This window comes from Oryctolagus cuniculus, chromosome 17, assembly GCF_964237555.1.
Source record: "Oryctolagus cuniculus chromosome 17, mOryCun1.1, whole genome shotgun sequence".
Taxonomy (NCBI): domain Eukaryota; kingdom Metazoa; phylum Chordata; class Mammalia; order Lagomorpha; family Leporidae; genus Oryctolagus; species Oryctolagus cuniculus.
The window spans coordinates 31,410,353-31,434,660 of NC_091448.1; the positions used below are offsets into that span (position 1 = coordinate 31,410,353).

Below are 24,308 nucleotides of genomic sequence, written 5' to 3' on the forward strand. Positions count from 1 at the left end.
TTACAATTGCTGACACATGCTTGTGATTTGAGATTGCTAGCTTTTTGCATAGAACAAGAAAATAAGTCTTTTAAGAATTGCAACTTGTACTGATTGCACACAAAGAACACATTCACTGTATGTTCAATTTTAAACTCCGTGAAAACAAGAAAATAGCTATATAATTCTTTTTGTGCAGTGCCAGACATGAAAATAGCACCTTATAGGTTTTTTTAGATTTATTTATTTATTGAAAGGTCAGAATTACAAACAAAAAAAAAAATAGAGAAAAGGAGAGAGAGAGAGAGAGAGATCTTCCATTTGTTGGTTCATTCCCCAGATGCTCACAACAGTGGGGGCTGGGTCAGTTTGAAGTTGGGAGCCAGGAACTCCATCTGGGCCTCCCACGTGGATGGCTGGAACCCAAGTACTTGGATCATTATGCTCTGCTTCCCAGCAGGAAGGTGGATCTGGAGGGCAGAGTAAGGAAGACTTTAACCATGTCCTCTGATGTGGGATGAGGGTGTCCCAAGCTGTGACTTAACTCCCTGTGCCACAATACCTGAGCTCATATAAATTCTGGTAATGAAAATATTTTCTCCACTGATCACTGCTCCAAGTTACTATTCAGGTGGTAGGGTCCTGGTCACTCAACTTCAGATAAGGAAAAATAGTGTTTGTCTTATTAAGAACCAATTGTATGTTGCTCTGTGAATTAATATTTTAAAAACAGTTCAAGTCCACTGTGGGTTTCTTTAGAAACACAGCATTTTTGGTACCATGTAAGCAAGCCTTCCATCATCTTGTTGAGCAGGAAACCTGCCATAAGTCTCTCAAGGACAATATTAGTCTTGGCAAAATAAAAGAACAACTATGAGAGTTCTTCAAAAAATTCATGGAAAACATGTCTTATGAATTAATAATGCATAGGTTTCAAAAATTTTGCACCAAAAATCATCATTTAGCTGTGTTTCCACCAATGTTTTGAAATAGCCTCATAAATAATAATGAGTAAAAACCAAATGTAAACTTGAAAACTTAGATAATAATTCAAATGGATTTTTTCAAGCATGCAGAGATATAGCTCCAAGTACATCAATTGTTCTTTACAATTTTAAATGATAAGGAATCATTTTAATTGAATAACTAGTATAATATGATAAAATATATGATATATAATAATTACCCATTATCATTCCTTAATTATTCAAGTTTTGTTGCCATTTTTCAGTATTCTTTGGATGGTAGAAACCATGTAGGTCCAGTCACACACCCCGCCTAATAAGCAACAAATATTTATTCAGCACTTACTTCTGTTCTTCTCCTTTCATAGATACATTATTTCATTTAATACAAATAATCCAAGAAGTAGGTGTGAGAAAATAGTCTTGTCATTACAAATGAGGAGGTTAGGCCAGCACTGTGGCGCAGCGGGTTAACGCCCTGGCCTGAATTGCCTGCATCCCATATGGGCACCAGTTCAAGTCCCAGCTGCTCCACTTCCAATCCAGCTCTCTGCTGTGTCCTGGGATAGCAGTAGAAGATGGCTCAAGCCCTTGGGTCCCTGCACCCGCGTGGGGGACCAGGAAAAAGCTCCTGGCTCCTGGCTTCAGATGGGTGCAGCTCCGGCAGTTGCAGCCAATTGAGGAGTGAACCGTCGGACGGAAGACTTCTCTCTTTCTGTCTCTCTCTCTGCCTCTCCTCTCTCTGTGTAACTCTGACTTTTGAATAAATAAATAAATCTTTACAAAAAACCCACACAAACAAGGATGTTAAGGCGCTTGCCCTGGACCACAGAATGGGAAATGATGACTCTGGGATCTGGAACTGGAGTCCCGTGGACTTCCCAGCTCTTCTCCTCCTCATCCCCATGGAATATCATTTCTGTGTTAGATGATATGCACACTTTCCGTAGCTCACAAGGAATATACACTCATCCCGAAATAAACTCTTGGGTTTTGAAATGATGGTTTTGCCAGAAAAAGCAGGCAATTGCCTTCCCACAGAATCTCCATAGCATTACACGGATGGAGAATAGGACCAACTCAAGAAAGCTTTTGGAAGCATACTCATCCACTTAAAAGATCTTTGATGTCCACAACGTGGGTGGGTAGTGAGAAACAGAACAATTTGCCCAGCTGAATTGAATTCAAAACAGAACTGTTTATCTTATGAACTTATCTTATGGAACAATGCAGAGAACAACAGATCTTTTGCTTTCTTTCTTTAGACAGAATGTAAAGTCTCATTTTGCAAAGGAGACGGGACCTTGCTGTCTCCTTCTTGTTTACTTGAATAAGCTATACAGGAAACAGGCATTATTGTCTTTGTAAAAGCAATGTACAATGTGATAAAACCAATGATCCGGGGAGAGTGGCTGGCTGCAGAATGGGAACACGATGTTTCTTCCATCAGCGTACACAGGAGGGCATCGGGTCCACTTGAACCCCAAGGAGCCATAAGCACCAGGTCCATAAATCAGGCACCAATGACTCTGGAGGAGTTCCAGTTTGATGGACTCAGTAGTCTGGGGGGGCGGGGGGCAGGAGAGCTATCTCCTCTATTTTTTTCTTGTTATTTATTTTCCAAGTTAAACTTGGTTTGGAAAATTTTCTTTACAGCACTCACAGGGCTTGATCCTTTTTCCTGGGGTCACAGTGTAAGGTTTTGGATTATTTCCACAACAAAATTAACGTTTCTGACTCTCTGCTCTTATTGTGCAATGAAACCAGCCATGAACTGAAAGTCAGGGAGAGTGAATTTGTATTTCTCTTGCCTCTTGCGGCCTGAGCCAGCCATCCAACTTCTGCTCCATCTGTAAGATGCCCAGCATTCTGTCTCTAGGTCCTTTACTATTGTTTCCATTTATTCTGCTTTTTAAAAAAACCCTATTTGGGCTCATAATATCAGAAAACTGAGATAAGACAACTTGGGGAAACAGCTACCCCTATGACCCAAGCTACACGGACAGCTGTAGGAAGCCTCTTTAAAAAAAAAAAAAAGATTATTCCCTTGTGCAACATCTGTCAGCAAAGCCATTGACCTCGTACTGTGGATATTCATCTATTTCCATGTGAAGAGAGTCACGGCACCTGGCACAGGGACTGCCTGCGGTGTGCACGGTGTGCACGTTTTCTTCGGCTCTGAGCAGAAAATTCCATGTTTCTAGTGTTTGCATCCTGATTTCCATTCTTGTTGATCCAAAGCCAAAGCAGTAAGGAGCTCGGGGTGTCCAATCACACAATAAACTGCAAATTGAGGCTGAAAGCAAAGCAGCAGGGGCCAGAATCCACACTGTGGCACCTCCCCCTGCTGTGACTGACATGACGTAAGTCGGAGACCTCAGTTCAGGGTTTTATGTGACAGGACACAGGAGCGGCCAACTTTAGGGAAGACGGATAGGAAAACCCAAGGGTGAATCTCCCTGGGAATAGGAAGCAAGTACCGCTGTACCAACAAGGCTTTTGGATACAGGATTTTGACAAGTGTTGTAGAAGCAACTGGACGCCCCGAGGCTGCTAGGAGACTGCTCTCCTAGGAGGGAGTGGGTGTTTCCCTAGTGCCTCTCCCTTTCCAGCCCACGGAGTCCAGAAAGAAGCAGCTGTGCTGCTGTGTGTTTCTCATCAAAGCAGAGAATTCCTTTATAAGAACCCAGCTCAGATTCTTGAGTGATGGGTTAGAGCCCAGCAAGAGAAAATGTTGTACGTTCCTCTGCCTTTTGGTGGGGTTAGAATCTTATCACCTTCCACCATGTCCTGTACTACCGTGAGATGCACCTGCCTGAGAATCACAGAGTGCTGGTCAAAAATACTAATTTCTGGGTTCTTCCCCTGACCTACTGCATTGCTGCATCAGGATATTTAGGGTGTGTGTGTTGGAAGGTCAGGAATATGTATTTAATTTTTTTGTATTTAAAGACAGAGAGGGGCTGGTGCTGTGAAACAGCAGGACAAGCCGCTGTCTGTCACACTGGCATCCCATATGGGCACCGGTTCGAGTCCTGTCTGCTCCATTTCTGATCCAGCTCCTGCTAATGCACCTGGGAAAGCAATTGAAGATGGCCCGAGAGTTTGGACCCCTGCACCACGTGAGAGACCCAGAAGAAGCTCATGGCTCCTGGTTTCAGGCTGGCCCAGGGCTGACTGTTGTGGCCATTTGTGGAATGAATCAGCGCATGAAAGATCTCTCTCTCTCTCTGTTCTCTCTCTGTCTCCTCTCCCCCTCTCTCTCTGTAACTCTGTCTTTAAAATCAATAAATAAATCTTTAAAACAAACAAGCAAACAAAAGGTAGGAGAATGAGAGAAGGGCAAGAGTGAGAGAGACCTCTTATCCACTGGTTCAGTCCACAAATGTTCACAACAGGCAGGCCTGGGCCAGGCTGAAGCCAGAGGCCAGGATCTCAGTCCAGGATTCCAACGTGCTCCAGGCCAAATGCTTCCCCCTGCAATCCTTTTAGTCTGTGACCTAGGTGAAATTTGAGATGGTCTGTTTGACATTCATATAGCAAGCTACTGGGTATGTGAACCTAACCATACCATTCCCCGGGGTTAAATCATGTTCATAGCCAGCGCCGTGGCTCACTAGGCTAATCCTCGGCCTTGCGGTGCCGTCACACAGGGTTCTAGTCCCGGTCGGGGCGCCGGATTCTGTCCTGGTTGCCCCTCTTCCAGGCCAGCTCTCTGCTGTGGCCAGGGAGTGCAGTGGAGGATGGCCCAAGTGCTTGGGCCCTGCACCCCATGGGAGACCAGGAGAAGTACCTGGCTCCTGCCATTGGATCAGCACGGTGCGCCGGCCGCAGCGCGCCGGCCGCGGCGGCCATTGGAGGGTGAACCAACGACAAAGGGGAACCTTTCTCTCTGTCTCTCTCTCTCTCTCACTGTCAAAAAAAAAAAAGTTCATGGTTCCCCTTCATCAAAACTCTAGAACTTATAAAATCTTTGTGTCTCCTATGCCACAGCATAGGACCTGTGTATATTTAGCCTTCCAGTACACATTTCTCAAGGAAAAGTGTACTGATGTACACTTGGTCCCCACTACCGCTCCATAAGCTGTGACTGTGGACACACCCGTGAACATCTCTGTGCCTCTATACCTCTCATTTGGAAAAGGAGGATGAGAACAGCTGCCTAGCTTCTGTGGGTTGGATGGAATGAGAGTGGATGTGTGAAAGTGTCAAGTACAATAAAAAAGCTGGTTAAGGCAGCTTGCTCTGAAGAATGCTGCTTCCATATTGGCAGTCTGGATGACAATGAAAGTTCAGGTCTTTCCAAAGATTTTAACCCGGGAGAATGGTATCTGCAGGGTTTCTTTAATGTGAAACGTTGTAAATACAGGAAGCCTTATTGAAAATGACTGAATTTCCAGTATGGAATAAGGCTGACACGATTTCGAAGCAGTTATGTCACGTATACTGCTATCCAACACACTATGGATACTCTCATGGCAATCTCCGTTATGCCTTCTGACAGAGGTCTTTGGGAGCTTTCTTTTTTGTAAGCCCATCTGATGGTCTGTGTCCTCATGGGGCTGACAGTGCATTCTTTTCATTTAGATGTACTGATTGTACTTGAAAGACGGGATTACAGAAAGAGGGAGAAAGACGTCCATCTGCTTGTTCATTCCCCAAATGGCCCAAAACGAAAGGGACTGGGTCCTGCCAAAGTCAGGAGCCTAGAACCCCACTGGGATCTCCTATGTTGATGGCAGGGGCCCAGGAACTTAGGCTGTCTTCTGCTACGTTTCCAGGCTCATTAGCAGAGAGTTGGATCAGAAGTGGAGCAGCTGGGACTCGAACCGGCAGTCACATGGGATGCCGGCATTGCAGATGGCAGCTTAACCCACTGCAGCACAATGCTGGTCCCCAGTTCATTCTCTGCACACTGCTCTTCTCTGGTTCTTTTTTGCTCTGGGACAACTGGCTGCTTTCTTGCTTCCTGATCTTTAACATTGGTGGTAGGAAGTGAGCAGGTTTAATACGTGCAACTGCTCCAAATTCACCTTAGCAGGGAATCTCGTCCCCTTGCTTGGTTATCTTCTAAGAATTGTGCCTATGGAATACAAGAAATCTGTTCTTTTTATATTCATAAAATTTGGTAAAAGAGGAGGTTGTCTTCTCTAACGCACTGTAGAACGCCTCTCCGGTTGTTTATTGCCTGGCTTTCTCTTGCTTGTTTGCCTGTTTTACGACTTCCTTTTACACTCTGGGCATTCCATCCCTGTGGCCTCTGTGCTCTTGCGGCTCTGCGGTAGGCTGATTTATAGATCTCCCTCCTTCTTTTGAGCAGCAAGAATTCATTTCCAGACTGAGTGCAGCTAAGAAGGACCCTTGTTGCATGGAAATGTGGACCTGATACTCTGATGGAGTGCCACCATCAACCCCCCCTCTTGCTGCAGCTGGCCGGGGCTTTCCCGTTAACCATTTAATGCCCTGAACAGGCTGACTCCAAGAACACTTACAAATCAAAACATTCTATACAGACCTATCAAAAAGCCCCAGGCACCCCGGAGAGTATTCCAAACGTTGGTGGAATTAAAAGATAAGCTTATTTTGGTGCAATATGTTTAAAACTCCATGCATTGGAGAGAGGGCTCAAAAATTCATGAAAAACCACTTATTACAGAAATGCTATGCATGGCTTAAAAAAATTTTTGCAGTAAAATGAGCTAATGTTTTAATTCCATTTTTCATGAGCTTTCTGCAGTCCCCTCATGCACTCCGAGGGCTGCAGGGGAGCTTGGAAATCATCTAACCGAGCTCTTTTATTTTAAACCTGAGAAATATCGAAGGCTGAAGAGGTTAAGTGACTCACTCATTATTATTTTCTTTGCAGTTTCTGACTATCTCCGAAGCCAACCTGGATCATTCCACTGCTTTTTAAATGCGACACAGCTAATCTTTATTTTCCAGCATTCACGAGCCTCTCTTTAAGTTTAAAATAATAAGTTTCTTTCAGCACAAGTCTGGGGATATTTCCTCTGAACGAGGTGATAGATGTTTTTAAAGTAGTGAGTCCTGTGAATCTAGTGTTCTCTTGGCAGAAGGTTCAGAAAGATGAACAGGTTTTTGGTTTTTGTTCCTTTTTGATTTTTTTTAAATCCTCCAAAAGCAATGAAACATTTTCTCATGCAAATTGGAAATAGCTGTATTCTTTCCTCATGTTTTTTCTTATATTAAGAAAGGAGTTGCTCAGGGCCAGTGCTGTGGCATAGTGGGTAAAGCTGGCATCCCATCCCCAGTCCCAGCTGCTCTACTTCCCACCCAGCTCTCTGCTATGGCCTGGGAAAGCAGTGGAGGATGGCCCAAGTCCTTGGGCCCCTGCACCCACGTGGGAGACCTGAAGGAAGCTCCTGGCTCCTGACTTTGGATCAGCTCAGCTCTGGCTGTTGCGGCCATCTGGCGAGTGAACCAGCAGATGGAAGACCTCTCTCTCTCTCTCTCTCTCTCTCTCTCTCTCTGCCTCTGCCTCTCTGTAACTCTGCCTTTCAAATAAATAAGTAAATCTTTAAAAATAAAAGGAGTTGTTCAAGCAGATTGCCTGGATTTGTTGGTTTGAATTCTGTCATTGAGAAAATTTATACCTCTCACTCACCACTAAACATTTTCTATTTGAGTTTTGGGAAACTTACGACTTACATGTCCTTGTCTAATAGTTTACCTGAAGAGTTCAACAAGGGTTTTATTGTGAGGCTTCTCAGCCTGTTGCAGCTCCATGGCTTGCTCCATGCTGATCAAAAACAGGGGTCTCTTAAGGACTCAAATTAGTACAAAAGGGAGGAGGGGTGTAGTAGAAGCTAACATATGATCATAAATTTCTGTTTGGTTCCACAAGTACTTAAAAAAGAAGATAACTCATCCACAACCCTAATTATTTCTTAAAAGTACTTGAAGGATAAAAGCAAATTATTAGGATATGCTTTTATTTTTTACATTTTGAATGAACATTTGGAATTTGAATGTGGAATTTGAAAATTTAGAATTTGAAAATCACTCAATCTAGATTAAATAAACCAGGAAGAAGAGATCTGAGATACAAATGTGTGTATAAATTCAAATTCTATTTAAAATTAAAAAAAAAAAAAAAAGGGCTGGCGCCGCAGCTCCCTAGGCTAATCCTCCGCCTTGCGGCGCCGGCACACCAGGTTCTAGTCCAGGTCGGGGCACCAGATTCTGTCCCGGTTGCCCCTCTTCCAGGCCAGCTCTCTGCTGTGGCCAGGGAGTGCAGTGGAGGATGGCCCAAGTGCTTGGGTCCTGCACCCCATGGGAGACCAGGGGAAGTACCTGGCTCCTGCCATCGGATCAGCGCAGTGCGCCGGCTGTAGCGCGCTGGCTGCGGCGGCCATTGGAGGGTGAACCAACGGCAAAGGAAGACCTTTCTCTCTGTCTCTCTCTCTCTCACTGTCCACTCTGCCTGTTAAAAAGAAATAATAAAAATAAAAAAATTAAAAAAAAAAACAGTGAAGGCAAAAGTTCTTTGATTTGTATTGGCCTTACATATTTCTCAGACCGTGTGGGAGCTCAGTGAGCCCAAGGTGTTCTTTACATGGGAAACTTTCCAGATTCCTAGACAACGAGTGTGGTGGAATCAGTACCATGTACCCCGGCGCTCCTGAGAATCCCTAACTTAGCCACCCTCCACAAGTCACGTAGTTTGCTTGCTTTTTCACCTTTAAGAGAAAGATGTATTTTATAGTATGTTGAATGAAATAAAAAAAAAAAGCATTTAATGAACTAAAAAGTGGTGTGTAGCTGTTAGATTTTTTCAGAAGCTCCAAGCTATGTGAACATTTTCTCTAACCAAAGCTTTCTCTAATCCCCAGGTGCAGTGTTTAAAATGGGAATCATTTGTTTTCCTTCTTTAAAAAGCGGCCTGGGGTGGGCATTTGGCTCTGCTGTTGAGCTGTACCCCTGAACACCCACAGCTCTTATTAGAGTGCCTGAGTTCGAGTCCCAACACTGCTTTCTATTCCAATTGGTGGCTAATGTACACCCTAAGAGGTAGCAGGTGATTTATCAAGTACTTGGGTCTCTGTCACCCCCATGAGAGACTTGGATGGAGTTCCAGACTCCAGCCTGGCAAACCCCAGGTGTTATGGGATTTTGTGGGAGTGAGCCTGCAAATAGAAGATCTTTCTCCACTTGTCTCTGGCCCCCTCTCTGTCTCTCTGCCTTTCAAACAAATAAAGATAGTAATAATTTTAGAAGCACCCTTATCAAGGCTGTACCTATCTGTTTACATTTGATGAAACTCAGGCATTTTATATAGGATGCTACAGTTTATAAAGTATAATATATGTCAATGTCTGGCATAAAATAGGCTCTCAATCATATTTATCCATTTATCTACTAAAAGTGCATGTTTTGACTCTCCAAATAATAAATGCTAAATATTTGCAATATAAATGAAATCCAAGCTGAACCTATGCTCCTGTGATCTTTTAGACATTTTTTGGCTAGATGAGTGAAAAAGAAGTCAAAATAACCTTCAAGCTTTATGAGACCTCTCAACCCAGCTATGTACCCGTTACTCACAGCCACTTCCTTCTGTTGCTCCTCTGCGCCCTCTACTGGCTTCAAGTCTGTATTGAATTAGCAAATAAAACTTGAACAAGATCAGGAACTCCCCCAACCTGTGTTGTAAGGGACACAAATCGCCAATATCAAGAACGATGGTGTCTTATTTTTTTCTTCTTGAGTGACACCAGGAACACCTAGCCATTGTGTGTAAAAAAGGTATAAAATTAGTAAATATAAGTAGAAAATAAAACTTGCATGTTAACAGGAGTTTCAATAGAATTATCAATACATGTTCTATCTTCAATCCATAATATGGGTATCATAATTCTTAAAAAGTAGGACTATACTGTATAATAGTTTTTCAAGCTTGCTCATTTAGTGCTAACCATATATGACAAACTCTTTCCACGTCAATTAAAGAGTTCATATTGAGTCTATTGAATTTTCTGTTTTCGTCACTGTGGCATAGCGGGTTAAGCTTCTGCCACAAGGCAAGCATCCCATATGCGTGCTGGTTTGAGGCTCAGCTGCTCCACTTCCAATGCAGCTCTTTGCTAATGGCCTAGGAAAGCAGCAGAGGATGGCCCAAGTGTATGGGCCCTGCACCCACATGGGAGACCCAGATGAAGTACCTGGCTTCAGTTCAACTCAGTCCTACCCATTGTGACCATTTGGGCAGTGAACCAGTGGATGGAAGATCTCTCTCTCTCTCTCTCTCTAACTCTGCCTTTCAAATAAATATATAATTTTTTTTTTAAAAAAGTCCACTGAATTAATTTTCTCATTGCTTTCTTTCTTTCTTTTTTTTTTTTTTAAAGACTTATCTATTTATTTAAAGGCAGAGTTACTGAGAGGCAGAGGCAGAGGCAGAGAGACAGAGAGAGAGAGAGAGAGAGAGAGGTCTTCCATCCGCTGGTTCACTCCCTAAATGGCTGCAATGGCTGCAGCTGCACTGATACAAAGCCAGGAGCTTCCTCTGGGTCTCCCACACGGGTGCAGGGGCCCAAGGACTTGGGCCATCTTCTATTACTTTCCCAGGCCATAGCAGAGAGATGGATCAGAAGAGGAGCAGCCAGGTCTTGAACCAGCGCCCATGTCAGATGCCGGCTTTGCAGGCTGTGGCTTTACTCACTACAGCACAGTGCCGCCCCTCATTGCTTTCTTTAGTTTTTTTTCTCTTATTCTCTGGCTTTTAAAAAAATATTTATTTATTTATTTATCAGAGTTATTGAGAAAGAAGGAGACAGAGAGAGACCTTCCATCCACTGGTTCATTCTCCAGATGGCTGCAATGGCCAGGACCGGGCAAGGCTGAAGTCAGGAGCCTGGAACTCTATCCATCACTCATGTGGGAGGCAGGGACACAAGTATTTGGGCCATGCTATGTTGCTTTCTCAGGTGGATTAGCAGGGGGCTGGATCAGAAGTGGAGCACCCAGGACTTGAACCTTTGCCCATATGGAATCCTGGCATCACAGGTAGTAGCTTAACCCACTGCACCAAAACACTGGCCCCGTGTCCTAGCTTCTTCATGGAAACACGTTAGAAGTTAGAACCACCGGCGCCGCGGCTCAATAGGCTAATCCTCTGCCTTGCGGCGCTGGCACACAGGGTTCTAGTCCCAGTTGGGGCACCGGATTCTGTCCCGGTTGCCCCTCTTCCAGGCCAGCTCTCTGCTGTGGCCAGGGAGTGCAGTGGAGGATGGCCCAAGTCCTTGGGCCCTGCACCCCATGGGAGACCAGGAGAAGTACCTGGCTCCTGCCATCAGATCAGCGTGGTGCGCCGGCCGCGGTGGCCATTGGAGGGTGAACCAACGGCAAAAGGAAGACTTTTCTCTCTGTTTCTCTCTCTCACTGTGCACTCTGCCTATCCCCCCAAAAAAAAAAAAAAAAGTTAGAACCAACACTGATAATACTCAACTAATATTTGGAACTAAAAGTGATCCATCAGTACCCAGATTCATTCATTCATTCTCTCTTTCTCTCTCTCTCTCTCTCTCTCTCTCTCTCTATATATATATATATATACACACACACACACGCACACACACAAACACTATATTGTCAAATATTTCTATGTCCTCTTCTACTTTATGTAATGCTTATCCTTCTCTATTAAATTGCATTAAATATATTTATCATAAAGAATATATTTATCATAAAGAGTGAATATTTTTAAATAATTTGAAATTTTTTCTCAAGAAGATTTAAGAAGATCTTGACAATAATGAAGAAGGGAAATTTTGAATATATGAAAATAAGGAGGGAAAGATAAGAAATAAGAAGTCCTAACCCAGGAGATTTAGTCCATACCTAGTACAAATTCCAGGAGAAGAAATGGAATACAGAGAATACCAGAAAAGCTGAAGTAACAGAAGAAAATTTTGAACTAAAGAAATATTTGAGTTTGACGCTGTATGTGCTCAGGTGTATCCAAGCAAAATTCTTGAGCGTCAAAGACAGATCAAACTTTCTTACAGGAATAGAGAGTTTCCAAAGAGAACAAATGGTGTACTCTAAGAGGGGAACAGAAATCAAGCCATTTCCCCCAAAGTTAAATGCCATGTGGTGAGTGTTTGCAGAATTCTGAGCTTGAGTCAAAATTAAGAAATTAAAATTAAGAAAATTAAGAATTCAAGAATGATGAAAAACAGCTTAAAAGTACACAAAGTGGGCCCTGAAATCATGCTTTTAAAGCATTTTACAGGGGCCCACGCCGTGGCTCACTTGGTTAATCCCATATGGGCATCCCATATGGGCACCGGGTTCTAGTCCCGGTTGCTCCTCTTCCAGTCCAGCTCTCTGCTGTGGCCCAGGAAGGCAGTGGAGGATGGCCCAAGTGCTTGGACGCCTGCACCCACGTCGGAGACCAGGAAGAAGTACCTGGCTCCTGGCTTCGGATCAGCATAGCTCCAGCCGTAGCGGCCATTTGTGCATGCAAAAACCCAAAGGGAACCATTAGTGGAATTTTTTTTTTTATTTCTTGTCTCACTTTAGTTTTCCTTGTTTTGAAATATGGGCATAAAAGGCTGAATATCTTCTGTTGTAACTATTTATTACTGCCTAACAAACCACCCCAAATCTTAGTAGCTTAAAAGCACAGTCATTGTTTACTTTTTCTTGTGAATCTGTAATCTAGGTGGGGCTCAGCCCGTCTCTGCTCCAGGCAGTGTTGGCCAGGGAGGCTCAGCCAGGTTTGGAGGGGACGAGCTGGGGGACCCACCTGCTAGATGACCCTCTCAGGTGGCTAGCAAGTGAGGAGTTTAGCCGGGGCTGTGGGCCAGGACCTCTGGACTCCCTCTAAGACACCTTCTTCATAGGTTGCTGGGGCTTCCTCGTGTCATGGTGTCTGGGTTCTGAGAAAGAAAGTCCCCAAAGAAATCTTGTGTGGTCTGGTGCTGCAGGCCACAGAACAACACTTCTGATGCTGTCGGAAGCCCACCCCAATGCAAGCGGAACACACAGACTCTACATTTAGTGGGAGGTGGGTTAACATTCTATAATGATTGTGCGGGATGAAAAAGTTCATTGTGGCCATTTTGAGGAAACCTGATTAGTCCACATTCACATTACTAAGGGATAAAAACATTTCTAAGAACTCGAAGATGAGGACAATTGGTGAAAATGGGATTAAAAGGAAAGTTTATTTTTTGCAAAAACAAAATTTGAAATCACTGCAACTTTAAAAGATTTAATGCATAGAAATAAAGGAAACAGGTGCAATAGTATACATTTCAAGATAACTTTCTGAAGATCTCATATGTGCTCTTATATAGGTTAGTAGTTATGAGAAGTGGGGAGGATAAGAAAGATCTGGATTTGAATTCTGTTGGTAATGTTTACTTTCTGTGTGTCTATGGACATTTCAGTCCTCTTAAGCTGCCTTTTAAATGGAAACATGATACATAATTCATAGAGTTGACTGTTTCTAAGAAGATAATGTACTCAGAAAACTGAGCACAGTCCCTGGCACACATTAAGCTTTCCATAAATGATCATTTATTGAAAGACAGGAATTCTATGATGCCACTCACTGTTCCAGATGTCCCAGCTCAATGATTTTCAAGTTTGTTTTTAGTAGTAGAACCCTTTGCTGCAGAACTTCAATATAGAGACCCACAACCATCTAGCACTATCTTTGGAGCTAGGGGAAGGAGTCTGGGGCTCTACCTGGTGATTACCCTGTGTCCTACCCTGGTGCCAGGGGCATCTTCTCCGATATTCTGAGAAGCACTGTTCTAGCCCATGTGATAACAAGAGGAAGAGAAATAATTGATATATGCTCCACTAAGGACAATCAGAGAGCAGTTCTAGAAAGCCATGAGCAGTTATGTGTTTAGTCTTTTATCATTTTCCTCCCGCCCCTGCCGGAGTCTGGATCCAATCACAAGTGGAGACAGTTGCTATACAGGGCACCAAAGAAGAAGCTGAAACAGTGAAAGATGAGAGGAGAAAGGTGCTAGGGTTGCAGGGTCCACGGCAGGAACACTCCAGCTGGTGCCTGAAGAGCACGAGTAAGTGAAGAGCATAGGGAGAGCAGGTGAGGCAGGGAGCACCCAGGGAGAGCAAGTGAGGCAGGGAGCACCCAGGGAGAGCAAGTGAGGCAGGGAGCACCCCATGGGCAACATGTGGAAACCCTGGGCATGCCCGGAAGCTCCAGAACAGCAACTACAGTGTCCACGTCAGGGTCCAGAGTGGAAGATAAGGAAGGAGATGCAAGCAGGAGCTGGTTATAGGACACAGGACTTTGTGGACCCGGGTGAGGAGTTAGAATTGTATTTAATGCCGTGTGAAGCTCTCCAAAGGTTGTCAGGAAGGGAGTTGTGTGATCTCCTTAACATCTTAATTCAGCTCTCCCTGTCTCTGTGTGTGGGGCGTGGACTTCAGCAGGGATGGTCAGAGGTCCCTGAGACGTCAGAGGAACAGTAACAGTGGGCATGCAGATAGGAAGAGGTGAACAAATTCAGTTGTGGGCAGCGAACATGGCAGAAATTGCTGATAATGTGATAAAGCAGATACGGGATTTGAAGGAAGCGAGGAATTGATCGTCCAGCTTCCAAACCAATCTGACTTGTGCCCAGGGACACACAGCCTCAGGGAGAGAGCAAGTAGAAGGAACATTAATGGGTTCTTTTCCTGCATGGAACTGACCCAGATAGTCTACTAAAGCCACCCAGGGCATTGTCTACCTTCCCAGAGGAACACAGCCAGAACTCTGGCTGAAGCTGGGAGCCAGGAGCTTCCTCTGGGTCTCCACGTGGGTGCAGGGGCCTAAGCACTTGGACCATCCTTGCTGCTTTCTCAGATGCAATAGTGGGGAGCTGGATCAGAAGTGGAGCCACAGAGTCTCAAACTGGAGCCCAGATGGGATGCCAGCACCACAGGCAGTGGCTTAGCCCTCTACACCACAATGCCAGCCCCAAAGCCATTAAATTTCATACTGAAGGACCATTGAGATACTGCCTGTAATTTATTCTATCTGTTCATGTACTCACTTGTTTTCTTTTTTATTCATGTATAACTGGGTATATGAGTAAATAAGAGAGTGAGTTAAAGATGAAATCTAAATCTTCTTCCAGTATATAGTTTCCAGTATAAAGTATATAGTTTTCTGGCCACAATGGTTCATGAAAAGTTTTTTTTTTTTTTAAGATTTAAGATCTTTAAAAATATAATTGGGTTAGAAATTGTGGTGTAGCAGGTAAAGTTGCCACCTGTAGTGTCAACATCCCATATGGGCACTGGTTCTAGTCCTGGGTGCTGTACTTCCAACCCATCTCCCTGCTACTGTGCCTGGGAAAGCAGTGAGGATGGCCCAAGTGCTTGGGCCCCTGTACCCACATATCAGACCCAGATGAAGCTCCTGGCTTCTGGCTTCTGGCTTCAGCCTAGCCCCGCTCTGGCCATTGTGAGCATCTGGGGAGTAAACCAGTGGGCGGAAGATCTCTCTCTCTCTCCCCCCCTCCTTCCCCCTCCCACCCGCGCCCCATAGAGTCTGTAACTCTGCCTTTCAAATAAATAATTTTTTAAAAAAAAAACAGAAATTGTGTTCACTGCTTCATGTCTATAAATCCTACACCATCATAGGTGATCTCAAGATGAGAAAGTTGGATCTAGATTCAAACAGAGCTGATTTCAAATCCTGGCTCTGTGCTTGTCCTACCCACCTGACCTTGGTCAGGTGACTTCACTACTGTAAGCCTCAGTTTGGTCACGTAAAAGCTACAGATGAGAATAGAACAGATTTCAGACTCATGTTGGAGAGATTAAACTGAAACAGTAACACAGTTTCTGGTTCACCATGAGTACTTGGCACACTTAAACTTGTATTAACAGTCTTTTTTTTTAAGATTTACTTATTTATTTGAAAGTCAGAGTTACATTCAGAGAGCAGGAGAGGCAGACAGAGAGAGAGAGAGAGAAAGAGAGAAAGAGAGAGAGAGAGGTCTTCCATCTGCTGGTTTACTCCCCAGTTGGCTGCAATGGCTGGAGCTGTGCCGATCCAAAGCCAGGAACCAGGAGCTTCTTCCAGGTCTCCCATGTGGGTGCAGGGGCCCAAGGACTTGAGCCATCTTCTACTGCTTTCCCAGGCCATAGCAGAGAGCTGGATCAGAAGTGGAGCAGCTGGGACTTGAACCAGTGCCCATATGGGATGCCAGCGCTACAGGTGCCAGCCCCTTATTAACAGTCTTACAAGTTACTTTATAAGCTTTGGAAGCCAGCAGCAGTGTGTTCACCCTCTTGGATTTCTTCATTGACATGACAGAGGCAAGTAAATATTCATGGGTCTTCTAATTGGAGAAAACAAAAACATTCAATAGCACAAGTTGAATAGAATAGAACTAAACTGATTTGGATGGGCAATAAAAACATTAAAATTGACTGCAACAGAGTTTAGAAATCCCTACTGTTAAGTTCTCACTTTCTCTTTACAGACTGTTTTATTTGTGTTGTCTGCTTAATTGTCTCTTAGCAAAGTCTTAATATAGGTAGTAGTATTTTTATAATACTGAGTAAGCGGATTAAACAAATTAAAGAGACTTGCCTGGTCCTTGAAGTGACCAGAACACAGATCTCTTGACCTCATCTCTATCTTGGCAATCCACACACCGAATTAGCTCTGTATTATGAAGAAATTCTGTGGAGAAAGTGAGAAGTTCTGATTGTTACCCTGGATACCACGGGTTTTCTCTAGCATAAGATATATTTAATTCACTTCTTATTTGCTTGGTACACAAGAACTTTTATTAGTAAGAACAAATAACCACTGATACCCTAACTAAAAAAGTAATAAGCATTGATCAGTCACAACATGTGTGTTCCCTGTACAAAGCTAAATGTTTGTGAATATTCATTTATTCATTCATTTTTAATAACATTCTAAGATAGTGTTTTTCTTCTGCTATTTTTTTAAAGATTTATTTATTTTGAAAGAGTTATATATATATATGTGTGTGTGTGTGTGTATATATATATATAGAGAGAGAGAGAGAGAGGGAGAGAGAGAGAGATTTTCCATCTGCTCATTCACTCCCCAGTTGAGTGCAATGGTGAGCACTGGGCCGGACCAAAACCAGGCCAGAAGTTTCATCCAGGTTTCCCATACGGGTGTCAGGGGCCCAAACACTTGGACCATCTTCTGTTGCTTTTCCCAGGCCATTAGCAGAGAGGTGGATAGGAAGTAAAGCAGCCAGGACATGAACTGGGGTCCATATGGAATGACCACATCACAGATGGCAGCTTGACCCACTATGCCACCTTCGGGTATTTTTAATGCCAGTTGTAGTATACATTTGTTAGAATCGCTTATTTATTTGCTTAGATTATGCATATATCAAATGTGCTTAGAAGTACAGAGAATAACAGAGCATTCATGAAACTACCACCCAGCAGATACAGTAACAGGAATCTTATTTATTTCATTATCTTTAAAGAGAATAAAATGTTACAAATATATGAATTTCATGTGAATTCTTCCCAGCTACACTTTAAAATCTAGGGGCATATGTATATTCATAATCACCGTTAAGAATCTTGCTCTGTACATCCTTCTGCAATTTGCTTTCTTCATGAAAGTTTTCAATAATTAACCATGATATATACAAGTAGATGCTTTTACAGTTTCAAAAGCCATGGAATGAATATAACACAATTAATTTGTATTCTGCAGTTGTTGCATACTTAGTTTATTTCCAGTTTGTTTGTTTGTTTGCCATGAAAATAATGTGCATTTTTATGCAGTGTGATCAAGTCTTCCAGGTATACTCAGAGGCAGAACTATTGGGTCAGGTAATATTTGTCTCCTCAGATTTGATAGGTTTTGTCAACTTGTTTTTCAAACTACTCTGTACATTTTAATCAGAGCTTTCATTTCCCCTGTATATTCAGCAATACCTAATGTCAGCCTTTATAGTTTATGTCAATTTTATGTAAATAAAATGTGTTTTTTGCATATCTCTAGTTTGTATGGCAATAGAACAACTTTTCATTGATAATTTACCATTTTGGTTTTTCAAAGTGCAAGTTTTAAATTGTGTTATTTGGATTTTTCTGATCAATTTCTAGCAGTTTTATATGTATTGTCAACATTGTACCTTTGTTGGCAATCTAGGTGTTGGATTTTGATTTATGTATGATGTATACTTCAGTGGGAACACTTGTTTTTTTTTTTTTAATTGCCAAAATAATCTTCTCTTTTATGACTTGTGTTATTTCATATCTTTAAGGTTTTTTAAATTCTTAGGTCATAAGCACTTACTCCAATATTATCTGAAAATTTCACCAATTTGCCTTACATGGTTAGTACTTTTACACATCTATAATTTATATTTGTGTATGCTCTAAGAATCTTATTGTCAAAGTAAGGGTAGCCAATTGTTCCAATACAGTTTTCTCACTTGCCCAGCCTCTGTCACATACTATGTCTCAATACATACATGGATCTGTTTCTGAACAGAAATCTTTCTCATTGTTTTACTATTATTGATCCTAATCCTGAATCAACACCATGCCCTTTTCTTTATGGTGAATCCTAATGCATAATACAACATGTTTTATCTTTTTTTCCCCTACTTTGAAAAATTTCTTTCCTGCTTTTTGAAATTTCTTGATCCTTGGTCATTCCTAAGACATTTAGAATCAATGCATCAAGTTCTTGGAAGACCCTTTATCGATTTTTAATTAAATCTAGTTGGATTTATAGTTTGAATTGATAGAAATGGTCATATTTAGAATACTAAATATCTTACTCCTTGAATACAGTGTTTGCCAGGGGTCAGTGCAGAATATAAATACTCTCCAGGTATCTAAGCAGAAGGGAATTTAGTACAGGGAATTGTTTGCTAAGCTTCTGGAATGCGTGTGTATTTGTTGTCATTATTATTTAGTTTTCAAATATATCAGGTGTAGGAACTGGCTATTTTTAGTTGTTCACCTGTTTCATGTTACTTACATTGCCATCAAATAATAATACTGATTCTTTCCTATTTGTTGAAAGCATAATTTGTGACTCTCAAGGTTGTCAATTTTAATGTTTTATGAGAATTTAAATAATATGTATGTTCTCTTCACCTGATCCCTAATGGTGTGCTCTATGTGCCCCATGGATCAAGCATAGGAATTATGTGACCTGGCCTCTCATATCTTGATCAGTTATTATTTTGCTTGATTAGTCTGTTTCCTAGAAAACAACATTAAACTGTTCCACTGGTTTTTGTCTTACATATTTCAGAAGATGTTGTGAAATGAATACTAATATAAGCATTCAGAATTCCAGAAGAATTGTCCTTTTTATCATTAACTCATAGACGTCCATTAAATTTTTCTTGCCTTGAAGTCTATTCTGTCTGATATTTATAGAGCCACACAGCTTTCTTGTGTATATTTCCATACTTTCACCTTCACATTTCTGCATGATTATGTTTCAGTTATGTTTTGCAAAAATAAACATAGCTGGGTTTTCCCTAAATTTCCATTAACAATATTTTACAATATCATCTAAAAAACAGTGCATATACAAATATTCCCAACTGTCCCAGAAATTCCCTTTCATAATTTTTGCCTAATACATGACTCAACTGATAATTTTGCATTGGATGTGATTGTTATTCATCTTAGTTTTTAAAACATTTTCTTTTATACTGATTTTTTTTTAATGTTGACTAGTTATCTTGAGAAATTTTCTGTCTTCTGGTTTTGTTCAATGTCTTATGATGAGTTGTAGGTTAAACATTTTTGGTAAAAATGTTTAGATGATATTGTAAACCTGTTGCATTGTTTCCTGAAGGCTATATGGTCACTATTTGTGATGATTAGTTACAAGTTAAGCATTTTGACAAAAACATTGGGATGAGATTGTGAATTCCTTGCAGGAGGGTTGTAGTGTCAGTTTTACCACTATTGGTGATGCTACCATTCACAGTGAAGGTGACAACCACCAGACTCTATTATAAAGTTCTACCGTTTTGTCTGTAAGAGATGAGTAGTCCATGTCAACACTTTGAGTTTACCTGAACAGGCTCAGTGTCAACAAACTTTCATTCGATGATTGCAACTGACTGTAGCACCCATTGATGACCAATGCCTGAATCAATCAATGATTATTTCACTGCAGGTGGAAAAAAAGGGGTTTTCTAATTTTTGCCATTCCTACTACCTGAATTAGTTCACTTTCTTAAGTATTTTCCTCCCTGCCACCAATTATTTCTTTCATCATTTTTTTTAGTGTCTCTCTGGACACATGGCTATCTTTTTTAATTTAGTGCTTTATAATCCATTACTGTCACTATTCTTTTTGATATCAAATTTCTCAGAATTTGGCCAGTGGCAAAGGCAGCAAGCCAACATTCATCACTTTTTGACATTTCTCCACTAGTCTGAGAGCATCTCCTTACTCTCAAACACAAAATGTTCTGATTTATCTTAGGAGTTTCCAGCCCCAGACCTAGAATCAGCCTTTTAAACAAAAAGGTTTTTAGTAGAGAATGATACAGAGAAACCACATTCTGTAGACATCAGAACTATAAGTAACTTTTAAACAACAGAGATAACTCCCACCTGCCACAACACATGCACACACATATTCACATACATGTATTTTCATCATTTAAAACTATATTGGTATTTCATTAATGGAAATATAATAGCTTGTTTCATCAGTTTAACCATTGAGTGAGTTTGAGGCTAGTACAGGTAAAGCTTCTATAACATTTGTTTGCAAGTCTATATATGAACAGTGCTTTATTTCTCTCTTGAACGAATATTTAGGAGTAGAATGACTGGATTGTGTAGTATGGTTCACTTTTAGGAAGTAGTCAAACCATTTTCCAAAGTGTTTATACCATTGACATTCCTAACAGCAATGTTTGAGAGTTTTAGTTACTCTACATCTTTGCCAACACTTGCTTTGATCATTATGATTTTAGCCCTTCTTACAGGTGCACAGTAGTGCCTCATTGTGATTTATGTTTATGTTACTCTAATGACTAGTGATTTACCAACGGTTCTTTGGTGAAGTACTATTTAAATCTTTTGCCCATTTTTATTGGGTAGTTTGTTTTATTACTTTGAGAGTTCATACCCTTGAGTTTTAAGATGTGTAGTTAAACTAAATTAACACTAAAATTAATCATACTTATTATCTACCTCTTAAAGTTCTAACCTTATCTTCCCCTTTTCTAAGTTTTGCTGTTTAGAGTTTTAGTTCAACTTTGCCTTTTTCTTAATTTTTATTTATTTCCTTTTTATATGAAAAGGGGGGGGAGGAGAGGAAGAGAGAGAGAGAGAGAGAGAGAGAGAGAGAGATGTCCCATATGTTAGCAAAGCCAGAACTGAGGCAGGCCAAAACTAGGTGTCCAGAACTCAGTTGGGGTTTCCCACTTGGGTGGCATGAACTCAAGTACTTAAGGCTTTGCCAGCTGCTCCTAGAATGCACATTAGCAGGGAGCTGGAACTGGGAGTGCTGTACAGAGTGGACCCCAGGCACTCCAGTACGGGATGCAGACATCTCAAGTGGCGTCTCTAACTGCTGCATCAAACACCTGCACTCCCCTCACCTTTTATTTTATTTATTTATTTATTTTTAGTTTCTTCCACTCACCCTATCTGCTAAACTTCTTTGTTCTCTCTTTTTGGAACTCCAAGGAGAAGTGTATCCTTCCTGTCACTCCATTGCATGGATTGCTCTTTCATGCTCTCCACACTTTCTGGGAAATTTCCTCATAGACATTTTTTTTTTTTTTGACAGGCAGAGTGGACAGTGAGAGAGAGAGAGACAGAGAGAAAGGTCTTCCTTTGTCGTTGGTTCACCCTCCAATGGCCACAGCAGCTGGCGCACAGCGCTGATCTGAAGCAAGGAGCCAGGTGCTTCTGTACCCATGCGGGTACAGGGCCAAAGGACCTGGGCCATCCTCCACTGCACTCCCAGGCCACAGCAGAGAGCTGGCCTGGAAGAGGGGCAACCAGGACAGAATCCGGCGCCCTGACCGGGACTAGAACCCGGTGTGCCGGCGCCGCAGGCGGAGGATTAGCCTATTGAGCTGCAGAGCCGGCGGTTCATAGACATCTTCTTATGTCCTTGCCTTTCTTGAACTGGGGCAAGGCCACTATTTATCTCTGTTTTAAGTTTTTAATTGTAATGACAATATTTTCCAATTGTTGAAACACTAGTTGGTTCTTTTTCAAATTCGTTCATCTTTTCTTTAATGTTCTGTTCTTTTATTTTCTGGCACTTTTTTATTTATTTGTATTTTTATATTTATTTCAATTATATATTAAAAAATCAGTTTCATATTGGTCTGCTATTTGTAGTTCTTTGCTTCTGGCTATCTTACTATTTTGCTTGTATATCTGCTTGTGCTCTTCTGGAGAACTGTTTCCTTGGGTGTTTGTAACTCATTTTTTCCTTGTCCATGTATGTACTATCTTCTCTATAGTTATTCCATGTTTCCTCATTGTGAAAATGTCCCTGTTTGCTTTTTTTTTTTTAAGATTTGTTTATTTATTTGAAAGGCAGAGTAGAGAGAGAGAGTCTTCCATCTGCTGCTCACTCCCCAGATAGCCGCAAAAGCCAGAGCTGTGCCGATCTGAAGCCAGGATCCAGGAGCTTCTTCCAGGTCTCCCATGCGGATGCAGGGGCCCAAGGACTTGAGCCATCTTCTACTGCTTTCCCAGGCCATAGCAGAGAGCTGGATGGGAAGTGAAGCAGCTAGATCTCGGTCTTGCGCCTATTTGAGATGCCAGCACTGCAGGTGGCGGCTTCACCCGCTGTACCACAGCGCCAGCCCCATGTCCCTGGTTTTGATTTTTGCAAGATCCCAGGGATTTCAATGGTCATGAACCAGATTTTATGTTATCTATCTTGTGGCTTCCATACAGTGCAGGTGATATAACTCTGAATCCCATCTCTGGCATAGGCTTAGGGTTTGGTTTCTCTCAGTACCTTCATATTTCTTCTCACCAAAGCCTCTAGGAAGAGCATGAGCTTCCTTAAGGGTTCCATAGTCTAGAGGATGGAAATTTTCTGGCTTTTTTGAGTGGCTCAGGAAATTCTTAGAGGATCCAGACTTTATGGAGGGTCTTTGGTCCAAATCTGCCTTCTGAATCAGTTTAGAGATAGATGCTAAAGTCAGGGGTGAGTTGGCATCTCACCTTTATTACAGTAAAGCCATTTGGAGAACAGGGCTTGAGTCTTTGGCAACAAGAGAATTGCAACATTTTGCCTACCTAGATTCTAGCAGCAGATGCCACTCCCTTGAGTTTCCTCTGTAACCTAAGACAAATGAGGATGCCTGTTTTCTACAAGCAGTCAAGGGCCAGAAGGAGCCCCAGGGATTGCTCCGCACATGCCCACAGTCCTGTCCCCTAAACGCAGCACTCAGATGTAAAGCGGCATCTCCTGAGGAGTTCAGTCATCTGGTGAGGCCAAAAGCATGTCTTTAGTGGAAATTCCTCCCCAGAGCAACAGGGGCAGGAGGTGAGATGGAGGGGTGAGGGGCGCTTCGGTCATGACTTTCACTCTCCTCTGTCTCAGATCTGGTGCATTCTTTCTTCATGTCCAACTAATCAGGTGTTCTGTGCTTGAGGTCAAGAGTTTCCACCGACACAAATCCTGAAGTTCCTCCAGTGAGATCTTCTCACAAAGGAAACAGATACCCAAGAAAGGCTTTCTAAACCCTTTTCTAAGCCCTTTCTAGACCTTTGAGACTACACAAAATAAAACTATTTTCTGACATCATTTTACCTTTCACTAATTGTTGTAGAATAAGCATGAGTGTAAATCAACATATCCAAAGGCATCTGGATAGTGTTTTTTCCTCTTGAGTTCTATGAGTAATAGATTTTTAAAAGATGCATGATAATTAGAATTTTAGTTTTACCTACATATCATATGTCTTGTATTATGCCGTTTATGCTCTCATGTACGTCTTCATTAATCTTGCTACATAGTGAAAACAGTACCGCTTGCTTAAAGCACACCTTGATAATGGATTACTTAAAGACAGGCGAAAATACTTCATAGTCAATAGTTTTTTATGCCATTGCTTTTTTTAAGCAATGAAGAACTTTATTTTAAATAGACAAGGCATTATAAAAAATAGTAGAAATGTATGTTTCTAATCTTTCCTTCTTTCATTCCCATAAAACAACACAGAACCAGAACTGAATTGAATAAAGCAATAACTTACCTCTACTGTATCTAAGCAACTTGCCGAATTTAATCTTGCTTCCCTTCTTGGCATCAATACAGAATTTGCCATCAACTTTATCTGAAGTACCTAAGGAAATAGGTCAATGTCATAATGTAAATAAAGTGAACAT

General features: G+C 41.8%; 1 protein-coding gene across 2 annotated transcripts in view; it reads left to right on the forward strand.

Moving 5' to 3' along the window:
* Positions 1 to 24,308, forward strand: part of PCTP (phosphatidylcholine transfer protein) — a 184,604-nt gene that overhangs the window by 132,488 nt on the left and 27,808 nt on the right. Inside the window, exon 1 of one of the 2 annotated variants that reach the window (XM_070060912.1) lies at positions 3,912 to 3,951. The exons of the other annotated variant lie outside the window; for it this stretch is intronic. The gene's annotated coding sequence lies outside the window, so the exon portion shown is untranslated. Of the gene's footprint in view, positions 1 to 3,911; positions 3,952 to 24,308 lie in introns of those variants that run through there. 2 annotated transcript variants of the gene reach the window in all.